Raw genomic sequence first — 13,719 nt, forward strand, 5'->3', positions numbered from 1 at the left:
AATTCCTGGATTAGCAGGATTGTCGTATGAGTAGAGATTGGGTCAAGTAGGCCTGGATTCACTGGAGTTTAGATGAATGAGAGGGGATCCCATTGAAATGTATAAAATGCTGATGGCTGGACAGACGAGAAGCAGTGATGATGTTTCCCTTGGCTGTGGAGTCTGGAACAAAGGATCACAGCCTCAGGGTATGGGATAAGCCATTTAGAGCTGAGCTGAGGATAAGCTCCTTTACTCAGAGGGAGTTGAACCTGTGGAATTCACTTTCATATAAGGCTATGAAGGTCAAGTCACTGAATGTATTTAAGAAAGAAATAGATTTCTAGACAAAAAAGGCGTCAAGGTATATAGGGAGAGCATGGGAGTATGGAGTTGAGATAGAGGGCAGGCTTTTATGGCCTCGCTTGACCCGAGACTGGAAATTCCTGCCTGAGGTCAACAGACCTCCCCATTGTCCACCCCTTGTCTGATTCCCGTCGTGGGTGGGGCGGTAGAATTCTGGCAAGAGGATCAGTTATGATCACATTGGATGGTGAAGCAGGTTCAATAGGCTGGATTAGCTCCCCCTCCTATTTTCTATGTTTTTAATGGCAGAAAATCAGGATAATACATCATGGGCAAGTCATAGATAATGGCTGGAATTTTCTGGCCATTCACGCCTCGCCGCTGCTGCCACCGAGGATGGAGAATTTGGCGCTCAGCCAGATCTCCATTCACTGCAGTGGGAGAGGGAGAATCCCGGCTGCGGGTGAGGTCGGAGAATCCAACCCAATATCATTCATGGCTCAGGTTTGGCCAGCTATGACTGTAGTTGAGGTAAAGGCCTGATTGGTAATATTAAAGCCTGGGGTTGTGGAAAGATGGCACAGATTTGTGAGGTGACAACAAATTCATGGACTTTGGAGAGGGAATGTGTGTTTCCTGAGACTCAATGATCTGAGAACAAACTTAATGCCCGAACCTTCGATGTGGCAGGCACTATGAGCAGTAATAGAAACATAGAAAAACTACAGCACAAAACAGGCCCTTTGGCCCCATATCCCTACCTTTTAGGCCTACCTATAACCCTCCATCCTATTAAGTCCCATGTACTCATCCAGGAGTCTCTTAAAAGACCCTATTGAGTTTGCCTCCACCACCACTGACGGCAGCCGATTCCACTCACCCACCACCCTCTATGTGAAAAACTTCCCCCTAACATTTCCCCTGTACCTACACTCCAGCACCTTAAACCTGTGTCCTCTCGTAGCAGCCATTTCCACCCTGGGAAAAAGCCTCTGAGAGTCCACCCGATCTATGCCTCTCAACATCTTGAATACCTCTATCAGGTCTCCTCTCATCCTACGTCTCTCCGAGGAGAAAAGACCGAGGAGGGAGGGTTTCAGATACGTGGATAATTGGAACACATTCTGGGGAAGGAGGGATCTGTACAAACAGGACGGGGTGCACCTGAACCAGAGGGGCACCAATATCCTGGGAGGGAAATTTGATACGGCTCTTCAGGGGGGTTTAAACTAATTTGTCAGGGGAGTGGGAAAAGGAGTTGTAGTCCAGAAGTCAGTGTTGAGGGTGGTGAGGTATTGGGGAAGGTATCAGGGTCAAGGGTGGGTACCGGTAGACAGGAAGGTGGGTTGAAGTGTGTCTACTTCAATGCAAGGAGCATCCGGAACAAGGTAGATGAACTTGGGGCATGGATTGGTACTTGGGACTACGATGTTGTGGCCATTACGGAGACGTGTGTAGAACAAGGACAGGAATGGTTGTTGGACGTTCCGGGGTATAAATGTTTCAGTAAGTGTAGGGAAGCTGGTAAAAGAGGTGGAGGAGTGGCATTGTTAATCAAGGATAGTTTAACGGCTGCGGAAAGGCACTTCGAGGGGGATCTGCACACTGAGGTAATATGGGCTGAGGTTAGAAATAGGAAAGGAGCGGTCATGTTGTTAGGAGTTGACTATAGGTCCCCAAATAGTAATAGAGATGTGGAGGAAGAAATTGCTAAGCAGATTATGGATATGTGTGGGGGTCACAGGGTAGTTGTCATGGGGGACTTTAACTTTCCAAATATTGATTGGAACTTTTGTAGGTCAAATAGTTCGGATGGGGCAGTTTTTGTGTAGTGTGTGCAGGAGGGTTTCCTGACACAATATGTGGATAGGCCGACAAGAGGTGAGGCCACATTGGATTTGGTACTGGGAAATGAACCGGGCCAAGTGTTAGATTTGGTTGTGGGAGAGCACTTTGGAGATAGTGACCACAATTCGGTGTCTTTTGTTATTGCAATGGAGAGGGATAGGGCCATACGGCAGGGCAAGGTTTACAATTGGGGAAGAGGTAATTATGATGCGATTAGGCAAGAATTAGGGGGCATAAGTTGGGAACAGAAACTGTCAGGGAAAGGCACTAATGAAAAGTGGAACTTTTTCAAGGAACAAATACTGGGTGTCCTTAATAGGTATGTCCCTGTCAGGCAGGGAGGAAATGGCCGAGTGAGGGAACCATGGTTCACGAAAGAGGTGGAATGTCTTGTGAAAAGGAAGAGGGAAGCTTATGTAGGGATGAGGAAACAAGGTTCAGATGGCTCGATTGAGGGTTACAAGTTAGCAAGGAATGAGCTGAAAAAGGGGCTTAGGAGAGCTAGGAGGAGACATGAGAAGTCCCTGGCGGGTCGGATCAAGGAAAACCCCAAGGCTTTTTACTCTTCTGTGAGGAATAACAGAATGACCAGGGTGTGGTTAGGGCCGGTCAAGGACAGCAGTGGGAACTGGAGTCAGTAGAGATAGGCGAGGTGATGAATGAATACTTTTCTTCAGTGTTCACCAAGGAGAGGGGCCATGTTTTTGAGGAAGAGAAGGTGTTACAGGCTAATAGGCTGGAGGAAATAGATGTTCGGAGGGAGGATGTCCTGGCAGTTTTGAACAAAGTGAAGGTCGATAAGTCCCTTGGGCCTGATGAAATATATCCTAGAATTCTTTGGGAGGCAAGGGATGAGATTGCAGAGCCTTTGGCTTTGATCTTTGGGTCCTCACTGTCCACGGGGATGGTGCCAGAGGACTGGAGAATGGCGAATGTTGTTCCTCTGTTTAAGAAAGGGAATAGAAATGACCCTGGTAATTATAGACCGGTTAGTCTTACTTCGGTGGTTGGTAAATTGATGGAAAAGGTCCTTAGGGATGGGATTTACGACCATTTAGAAAGATGCGGATTAATCCGGGATAGTCAGCACGGATTCATGAAGGGCAAGTCGTGCCTCACAAATTTGATTGAATTTTTTGAGGAGGTAACTAAGTGTGTTGATGAAGGTAGGGCAGTTGATATACATGGATTTTAGTAAGGCATTTGATAAGGTCCCCCATGGTCGGCTTATGATGAAAGTGAGGAGGTGTGGGATAGAGGGAAAGTTGGCCGATTGGATAGGTAACTGGCTATCTGATCGAAGACAGAGGGTGGTGGTGGATGGAAAATTTTCGGATTGGAGGCAGGTTGCCAGCGGGGTGCCACAGGGATCAGTGCTTGGTCCTCTGCTCTTTGTGATTTTTATTAATGACTTAGAGGAGGGGGCTGAAGGGTGGATCAGTAAATTTGCTGATGACACCAAGATTGGTGGAGTAGTGGATGAGGTGGAGGGCTGTTGTAGGCTGCAAAGAGACATAGATAGGATGCAAAGCTGGGCTGAAAAATGGCAAATGGAGTTTAACCCTGATAAATGTGAGGTGATTAATTTTGGTAGGACTAATTTAAATGTGGATTACAGGGTCAAAGGTAGGGTTCTGAAGACTGTGGAGGAACAGAGAGATCTTGGGGTCCATATCCACAGATCTCTAAAGGTTGCCACTCAAGTGGATAGAGCTGTGAAGAAGGCCTATAGTGTGTTAGCTTATATTAACAGGGGGTTGGAGTTTAAGAGCCGTGGGGTTATGCTGCAACTGTACAGGACCTTGGTGAGACCACATTTGGAATATTGTGTGCTGTTCTGGTCACCTCACTATAAGAAGGATGTAGAAGCGCTGGAAAGAGTGCAGAGGAGATTTACCAGGATGCTGCCTGGTTTGGAGGGTAGGTCTTATGAGGAAAGGTTGAGGGAGCTAGGGCTGTTCTCTCTGGAGTGGAGGAGGCTGAGGGGAGACTTAATAGAGGTTTATAAAATGATGAAGGGGATAGATAGAGTGAACGTTCAAAGACTATTTCCTCGGGTGGATGGAGCTATTACAAGGGGGCATAACTACAGGGTTCGTGGTGGGAGATATAGGAAGGATATCAGAGGTAGGTTCTTTACGCAGAGAGTGGTTGGGGTGTGGAATGGACTGCCTGCAGTGATAGTGGAGTCAGACACTTTAGGAACATATAAGCGGTTATTGGATAGGCACATGGAGCACACCAGGAAGATAGGGAGTGGGATAGCTTGATCTTGGTTTCAGATAAAGCTTGGCACAACATCGTGGGCCGAAGGGCCTGTTCTGTGCTGTACTGTTCTATGTTCTATGTTCTCCCTCAGCCTATCCTGATAAGGCATGCGACTCAATCCAGGCAACATCCTTGTAAATCGCCTCTGCACCCTTTCAATCTTTTCCACATCCTTCCTGTAATGAGGCGGCCAGAACTGAGCGCAGTACTCCAAGTGGGGTCTGACGAGCGTCTTATATAGCTGCATCATTATCCCCGGACTCCTAAACTCAATCCCTCGATTGATAAAGGCCAGCACACCATACGCCTTCTTAACCACCTCCTCCACCTGCAGGGCCGATTTTAGAGTCCTATGGACCCGACCCCAAGGTCCTTCTGATCCTCTACAGTACTAAGATTCTTTCCCTTTATATTGTACTCCTTCGTCCCATTTGACCTACCAAAATGGACCACGACGCATTTACCTGGGTTGAAGTCCATCTGCCACTTCTCCGCCAGCCTTGCATCCTATCTATGTCCCTCTGTAACTTCTGACATCCCTCCAGACTATCCACAACCCCACCAACCTTTGTGTCATCGGCAAACGTACCAACCCATCCCTCCACTTCCTCATCCAGGTCATTTATGAAAATGACAAACAGCAAGGGTCCCAGAACAGATTCCTGGGGCACACCACTGGTGACCGACCTCCATTTAGAAAAAGACCCATCTATACACATTCTCTGCCGCCTTTGGGCAAGATGTGGAGATGCCGGCGTTGGACTGGGGTAAACACAGTAAGAAGTTTAACAACACCAGGTTAAAGTCGAACAGGTTTATTTGGTAGCAAAAGCCACACAAGCTTTCGAAGCTCTAAGCCCCTTCTTCAGGTGAGTGGGAATTCTGTTCACAGAACTGGCAAGCCAGTTCTGGATCCACAGGGCAGCAGCCCCTTGGATCCCATGCCCTCTCACTTTTTCTAGAATCCTCGCATGGGGGACCTTATTGAACGCCTTGCTAAAATCCATATAAACCACATCTACCGCCTTCCCTTCGTCAATGTGTTTAGTCACATTTTCGAAGAACTCCATCAGGCTCGTATGGCACGATCTGCCTTTGACAGACCCATGCTGAGTATTCTTGAGCATACTAAACCTCTCTAAATGCTCATAAATCTTGTCCCTCAGGAACTTCTCCATCAGCTTACCAACCACTGAGGTTAGACTCACCGGTCAGTAATTTCCTGGGCTATCCCTATTCCCCTTCTTGAAAATAGGAACCACATTCGCAATCCTCCAATCCTCCGGCACCTCTCCCGTCTCCATCGACGACGCAAAGATCATCACCAGAGGCTCGGCAATCTCTTCCCTCGCCTCCCACAGTAACCTGGGGTACATCCCATCCGGACCCGGCGACTTATCTATCTTGATGCCATTCAAAGATTCCAGCACAACCTCTTTGTTAAAGTCCACATACTCAATCTTTTCAGTCCACCGCAAGCCCGCAGTACATCCACCCATGTCCTTCTCCTCTGTGAAAACCGAGGCAAAATACTCATTAAGCACCTCTGCCATTTCTACTGGTTCCGTACAGATTTTCCCGCCTTCACCTTTTATGGGCCCTATTCCTTCACGTCTCATCCTTTTACTCTTCACATATTTATAAACGCCTTAGGGTTTTCCTTAATCCTACTTGCCAAGGCCTTCTCGTGACCCCTTCTGGCTCTCCTAATTTCCTTCTTTAGTCCCTTCCTACAAGCCGTATACTCATCAAGATCCCTATCTTTGCCAAGCTCTCTGAACCTTTTGTACGCTTTCCTTTTCTTCTCGACTATGTCCCGCACAGCTTTCGTGCACCATGGTTCCTTTAACCGACCAACTCCTCCCTGTCTACTCGGAACATTGTCCTGTAGAACCCTAGACAGACATACCTTGAAAAACTGCCACCTCTCTTCAGTAGATTTCCCCGAGAATACCTACTTTCAATTTACTCCTCTAATTTGCTGCCTTATGTCTTCATATTTCCCCTTACTCCATATAAACGCTTTCCTAGCTTGCCTGATCCTCTCTTTTTCCAATGCAAGCATAAAGGACATAGAGTTATGATCGCTATCCCCAAGATGCTCTCCCACTGAGAGATCTGACACCTGTCCAGGTTCATTGATCAGTATCAGATCAAGTACAGCCTCTCCTCTTGTAGGCTTGTCCACATGCTGTGTCAGGAAACCCTCCTGAACACACCTGACGAACTCCTCCCCATCCAATCCCCTTACCCTAGGGATATTCCAATCTATGTTTGGGAAATTAAAGTCTCCCATCACAACAACTCTGCTATTACTGCATCTCTCCAGGATCTGTTTCCCTATCTGCTCCTCCACCTCCCTGTTACTATTGGGCGGCCTATAGAAAACTCCCAGCAAAGTGATCGACCCCTTCCCACTCCGAACTTCCACCCAAAGAGACTCTGTAGACAATCCCTCCACAGCATACACCTTCTCTACAGCTGTGACACTATCCCTGATCAGCAGTGCCACTCCACCCCCTCTCTTGCCTCCCTCCCTGTCCTTCCTTGGTAATGATCAATGAGCACGCAGTAAGTCTGAAAGCCCTGATAACATGGATCATACTGCCAGTGGCAAACATCCCATTATCAACCCTTAAGATAAATACCATTCAGCCTCAACTGAGTCACGAAAACCCGCAGGAAGTTCTGAATCACACCAAAGTAGTCAGATTAGATGGTGGTCAGGCATGGTAATTATTCAGAGCAACATTATTTCTTGGATTATAGGATGTCCCAAAATTATAGCATTTTAGAACAAGGTCATTGGTTTTCTTTAGGGTACTTTAAAGCGTTAGTGGTTATAATTGTGGCTCTCTCCTCGCATTCTTTACTTACAACATCGGACAGCATTTGTTCGCCGGTCACATCTACAATGATCCAAAACTTAAAACTCGAATGCTTGGAGTCAATGGCTTAGTGTGCCACAGCATCAACAACCACTCATTATTATGTTTTACTGCAGTTCGCATGGGTCATCTGTGGAACTCTTGATAGCAACTGATTTTATTGCAAGAAAAAAGACATGTTCAGCGAAAAGAAATGCCAGAAAGCGACAATAGAGTTCTGGAGCCCTGTTTCACCATTTTGATTCTCAGTGCTGGGCGGACTTAAAACTTGGAATGTTTCAGATCCAACTTTTAGACCCGTTCTCAGGCGCCCCCATACGCACCCTTCCTGCAAAAATAATATCATTCCCAATCACGCTGCACAAGCCTGTGGGCGGGGCTTAACGCACCTAAAATCCTGCAGCTCCAATCGGTGCCTCCAACTGCGCATGCGCAGGAAAAAAATGATAGAATGTTGCTTCCCTGCCACATCCCTCCCGGGCCGGGTAATGCTTCCCCCTGACCCCCACAGACATTGCCCCACCCCCCTAACCTTACTGACCCCTTATCCCCCACCCCCTCCATCACCCAAACCGATCTCGGGTCCCTCCCCTCTACCAATCTCAGTCAGAGTGGCAGTGGACCCCCCTTCCCCCCCACTGACTACAGGCAGAATGGCAGCAGACCCCACATCCCCCCCCCACAACCAATCTCAAGCAGAGAGCCGTCGCACGCTAAGCATGGAGCACCCGAATCGATTTATATGGAGCATGTCTGTTTCGCGCTGATTCTGGATTGGTGAACGCAGTGGTAAAGGGGGAGGTGCTGGTAAAGTTTGGCGTGCAGCCCATTAAGTCAATTTAAATGCATGCAAATACATTTAAATGGCCGCCGCACCTGAAACGGACGCGGTCCCGATTGCGGCCATTTTCAGGCCTTGGTAAAGGGGGGACCGGCGCAGAGGTGGACGCAGATCGCGCTACTCACCTCATGCCCGACTTTACCAAGTTTTTGAGCCCGAAAATGCTCACAACGCGATGATAAAATCGAGCCCATAGAATCTCAAATTATTAAAACATAGAAGGAGGCTGTTTGGCCTATTGTGTCCATGCTGACCTTGTGAAGCAGCAATTCACCTAGTGCTACACCCTGCCTTTTCCCCATGTCATGTATGCCCTAATGGACTAAGGGTGCAGAAGGAATCACGAGGTAGGCTTAGTAACTTGAACACCAGGAGCTCTTTACTGAAGGTGTGCGCTGTTCCACAGTCAGATCTCAGACTGCCTGACTGGGTCTCACACTGGGTGGAACTAATGGTCCAGAGATCACCTGACCCACAGTCTTAATGGAGCAGTCTACAACCCAAAGCTCAACATTCAATATGTACAGACATCACACCCTATAATGCCTGAAAATGGTCCAATTCTCTTTTGAAAGCCACAAAATTCATCAAGATCAGAAATACCAAACCAGCACACTGGTCAAAAGGTGCCTCAGAATGCTGTCTCTGCTTGATTTCATAGAATCATAGATTCCCGACAGTGCAGAAGGAGGCCATTCGGCCCATCGAGTCTGCACCGACCACCCAGGTCCTATTCTCCTCATGTCTGCGTGGGTTTCCTCCGGGTGTTCCGGTTTCCTCCCACAGTCCAAAGGTGTGCGGGTTAGGTTGATTGGCCATGCTAAAACAAAAATTGCCCTTAGTGTCCTAGGATGTGCAGGTTAGAGGGATTAGTGGGTAAATATGTAGGGATATGGGGGTAGGGCCTGGGTGGGATTGTGGTCGGTGCAGACTCGATGGGCTGAATGGCCTCTTTCTGCACTGTAATGTTTCTATGATTCTATGATTCTATGATTCCTGAAACCCCACATATTTACCCTGCTAATCCCCCTGACACTAGGGTCAATTTAGCATGGCCAATCCATCTAACCCGCACAACTTTGGGCTGTGGGACGAAACCGGAGCACCCGGAGGAAACCCATGCAGACACAGGGAGAACGTGCAAACTCCACACAGACAGTGACCCAAGTCCACAGTTGAACCCAGGTCCTTGGCACTGTGAGGCAGCAGCGCTAACCTCTGTGCCACTTATATTGCAGCAGGAAATGGAGACTATCTTTTAAATCCTGAGTGAACCTGTCAGGGTGGATGCTGAGAGGAGGTTTCCCCTTGTGGGAGAGTTTAGAATGGTAAGAAGTCTCACAACAACAGATTAAAGTCCAACAGGTTTATTTGGTAGCACTAGCTTTCGGAGTCTCAAGCTCCTTCATCAGGTGAGTGAGGACTTGTGTTCACAAACAGGGCATATAAAGACACAAACTCAATTTACAAAATAATGATTGGAATGCGAGTCTTTACAGGTAATCAAGTTTTAAAGGTACAGACAATGTGAGTGGAGAGTGGGTTAAGCACAGGTTAAAGAGATGTGTTTTGTCTCCAGCCAGGACAGTTAGTGAGATTTTGCAAGCCCAGGCAAGTCTTGGGGGTTACAGATAGTGTGACAGGAACCCAAGATCCCGGTTGAGGCCGTTCACATGTGTGCGGAACTTGGCTATCAGTTTCTGTTGACCTCTCTTCTGTTGACCTCCTCAGAAGACAAACACGGGACACGGCGGACAGAGTACCCTTCGTTGTCCAGTACTTCCCCGGAGCGGAGAAGCTACGACATCTTCTCCAGAGCCTTCAACATGTCATTGATGAAGACGAACATCTCGCCAAGGCCATCCCCACACCCCCACTTCTTGCCTTCAAACAATCGCACAACCTCAAACAGACCATCGTCCGCAGCAAACTACCCAGCCTTCAGGAGAACAGTGACCACGACACCACACAACCCTGCCACAGCAACCTCTGCAAGACGTGCCGGATCATCGACACGGATGCCATCATCTCACGTGAGAACACCATCCACCAGGTACACGGTACATACACTTGCAACTCAGTCAACGTTGTCTACCTGATACGCTGCAGGAAAGGATGTCCTGAGGCATGGTACATTGGGGAGACCATGCAGACGCTACGACAACGAATGAATGAACACCGCTCGACAATCACCAGGCAAGAGTGTTCCCTTCCAGTCGGGGAACACTTCAGTAGTCATGGGCATTCAGCCTCTGATCTTCGGGTAAGCATTCTCTGAGGCAGCTTTCACGACACACGGCAACGCAGAATCGCTGAGCAGAAACTGATAGCCAAGTTCCGCACACATGAGGACGGCCTCAACCGGGATCTTGGTTCATGTCACACTATCTGTAACCCCCACGACATGCCTGGGCTTGCAAAATCTCACTAACTGTCCTGGCTGGAGACAATAAACACCTCTTTAACCTGTGCTTAATGCTCTCTCCACTCACATTGTCTGTACCTTTAAGACTTGATTACCTGTAAAGACTCGCATTCCAACCATTATTTTGTAAATTGAGTTTGTGTCTTTATATGCCCTGTTTGTGAACACAAGTCCTCACTCACCTGATGAAGGAGCTTGAGGCTCTGAAAGCTAGTGCTGCCAAATAAACCTGTTGGACTTTAACCTGGTGTTGTGAGACTTCTTACTGTGTTTACCCCAGTCCAACGCCGGCATCTCCATATCGAGTTTAGAATGAACAGAAACAGTATTAAAAATTTGCATGTCTTATCGTTTATGGCTGAAAATAGGAGATTTTTTCCCCATAGAGCATTGTTCATCTGGGGAATCCTTTCCCACGGAGAGCAGGGGAGGCTGGGTCATTGAATATATTTAAGAGGTTTATGATCAACAAGGGTTATGAGGGAAAGACAGGAAAGAGGAATTGAGGGAAAATCAAATCAGCAATGATCAGCCAGGAGGCTGATTCTTGCATTCTTGTGATTGAATCTACTTCAACAACTCTCCAAGGCAATCCATTTCAGATCCTCACAGCTTGCTGCTTCCAAAGCTTTTCTTCCTGTTTCTTCTTTTGCCAATCAACTAATCCCTCCATCAATGGGAACAGTTTCTCCTTATCAACTCTCTCGATCCTTCATAATTTTGAATTCCTCTACCAAATCTTCTATCAATCTTCCCTTCTCCATGGAGAAAGGTTCCAGTCACTCCAAGCTGTTATGTAACCAAAATTCCTCATCACTGGAACCATTCTTGGGGATCTTTTCTGCATCCTCTTTAATTAACATGCAATGCAAGTTTTGTTTTGATAATAGCAAAGTATATGAAACAAAAATGCATCGATACAGTGCCTTCCACATAGAATCATAGAATTTCTACAGTACAGAAGGAGGCCATTCAGCCCATCGAGTCCAACAAGAGAGGATCTAACCATTGCTCCTTGACATTTAATAGCTTTATCGTCACTCAGTCCCCCACTATAACAGCCTAGGGGTTACCATTGACCAGAAACTAAATTGGACTAGCCAGATGAATACTGTGGCTACGAGAGCAGGTCAAAGGATAGGAATCCTGTAGTGAGTAACTCACTTTGTGAACTCCAAAAGCCTGTCCACCATCTGTAAGGCACAAGTCAGGAGCCATGAAATGCTCTCCATTTGCCTGGGTGAGTGCAGTCCACCAACACTCGAGAAGCACTGTGGCAGCAGAGTGTGTAACATCTACAAGTTGCACTGCAGGAACTCACCAATGTTCCTTCGGCAGAAACTTCCAAGACCATGACCACTACCATCTAGAAGGAGAGGAGCAGCAGATACCTGGGAACATCACTATCTGGATGGTCCCCTCCAAGCCACTCACCATCCTGACTTGGGAATATATGGCTGTTCCTTCACTGCTGTTGGGTCAAAATCCTGGAACTTCCTCCCTAACAGCACTATGGGTATACCTACATCACGCGGAACGCCCCTCCCAACAGCACTGTGGATGTACATACACCACATGAAACTCCCTTCTTAACAGCACCGTGGGGGTTCCTGTACCTCAGGGCTGCATCAGTTCAAGAAGGCAGCTCACCATCACCTTCTCAAAGACAATTGGGGATGGGCAATAAATGCTGGTCTAGCCAGTGACATCAACAGCCCGTAGATTAATACAAAAAAGATGACCACCTTGACACTCACCCGACAAGGCAATGATGTCTCCTCTGTGCCACAGGGACTTCAACATTAATGACCTACCTCTCAAATGGGACTTGTCGAAAGTCCGCTTTTCATCGGTGTCCAAGTCGCACAATCTCGCCGGATCCACCTCTGAGCCCTCACTGCTTCTGGGGCCACCTGCCCCGACTCCTAGTCAGCCCCGTTCTCCCAAATTCAAAGTTGAGGCAGCCATTTTTAGAAGTCAGGTTTGTGGAGCTGGGAATTCTCCCAACTCTGTGCACCAGACTCAAAGGCAAAACTCCAGGCCTATAACTGCAACCAAGAGGTAGCATGAAGATAAAGAGGAGGCAGTTGCCATAACAGAGTCCAGGATTAACAGTGTGGTATCAGGAAGGGGAACCATTGCTCGAGATGGCTAAGATTGCATAGGTAATTTTAGAACCACAACAAGGGCAGTCCCACTGAGCTGGACAGAAGAGTCTTATATGGTTGAACATGTTAAAGGTACAGTCGAACATGCTCAGTGTGACAAAGGGGTAACAATCACTGTCATGTGTGCCTTTAGTGAGTGACAAGGGTGGCACGGTGGCACAGTGGTTAGCACTGTTGCCTCACAGCGCCAGGGAGCTGAGTTTGATTCCTGGCTTGGGTTACTGTCTGTTGGAGTTTGCATGTTCTCCCCGTGTCTGCGTGGGTTTCCTCCAGGTGCTCTGGTTTCCTCCCACAATCCGAAAGACATTGGCCATGCTAAATTCTCCTTCAGTGTACCTGAACTGGCGCCGGAGTGTGGCAACTATGGGATTTTCACAGTAACCTCATTGCAGTGTTAATGTAAGCCTACTTGTGACAAATACATAAAATTTAAACTTAAACTTTAAAACATTTCAGTGTTCTGGCTGGCTGATTGGACTGTTGGAAACCAGGAGATGTGGGAAAGATGAGCACAAACCTGGGAGGTGACAACAGGATCTTAGAGATTTGGAGAAGGAAGAGAGATTGGAGAGAGTGGTTGTGGAGGATTGCTTCTCTGAGTGGAGGCCTGTGACTAGTCCAAAGATGTGCGGGTTAGGTTGATTGGCCATGCTAAAAATTGCCCTTAGTGTCCTGAGATGCGTAGGTTGGAGGGATTAGTGGGTAGATATGGGGGTAGGGCCTGGGTGGGATTGTGGTCGGTGCAGACTCGATGGGCCGAATGGCCTCTTTCTGTACTGTAGGGTTTCTATGATTTCTATGACTAGTGGTGTGCCGCAGGGATCGGTGTTGGGTCCATTGTTGTTTGTCATCTATATCAATGATCTGGATGATAATGTGGTAAATTGGATCAGCAAATTTGCTGATGATACAAAGATTGGAGGTGTAGTGGACAGTGAGGAAGGTTTTCAAAGCTTGCAGAGGGATTTGGACCAACTAGAAAAATGGGCTGAGAAA

Source organism: Mustelus asterias, chromosome 4, assembly GCF_964213995.1.
Source record: "Mustelus asterias chromosome 4, sMusAst1.hap1.1, whole genome shotgun sequence".
NCBI classification, from domain to species: Eukaryota; Metazoa; Chordata; class Chondrichthyes; order Carcharhiniformes; family Triakidae; genus Mustelus; species Mustelus asterias.